A 345-nucleotide genomic window follows, 5' to 3' on the forward strand; every position below is an offset into this window, starting at 1 on the left:
CTACTGCTTCCTGGATGGATATTCAGGTTATAATCAAATTGCAGTAGATCCCCAGGATCAGGAGAAAACGGCATTCACCTGTCCATCCGGAGTATTTGCATACAGAAGGATGCCATTTGGCCTGTGCAATGCACCTGCAACTTTTCAGAGGTGCATGCTCTCAATTTTCTCTGATATGGTGGAAAAATTCCTGGAAGTATTCATGGATGACTTTTCAGTATTTGGAGACTCATTTAGCTCCTGCCTTAACCATTTAGCACTTGTTCTAAAGAGATGCCAAGAGACTAACTTGGTTTTAAACTGGGAGAAGTGTCACTTTATGGTGACTGAAGGAATTGTCCTTGG

The sequence above is a fragment of the Arachis duranensis genome, chromosome 2, assembly GCF_000817695.3.
Source record: "Arachis duranensis cultivar V14167 chromosome 2, aradu.V14167.gnm2.J7QH, whole genome shotgun sequence".
Classification (NCBI taxonomy): domain Eukaryota; kingdom Viridiplantae; phylum Streptophyta; class Magnoliopsida; order Fabales; family Fabaceae; genus Arachis; species Arachis duranensis.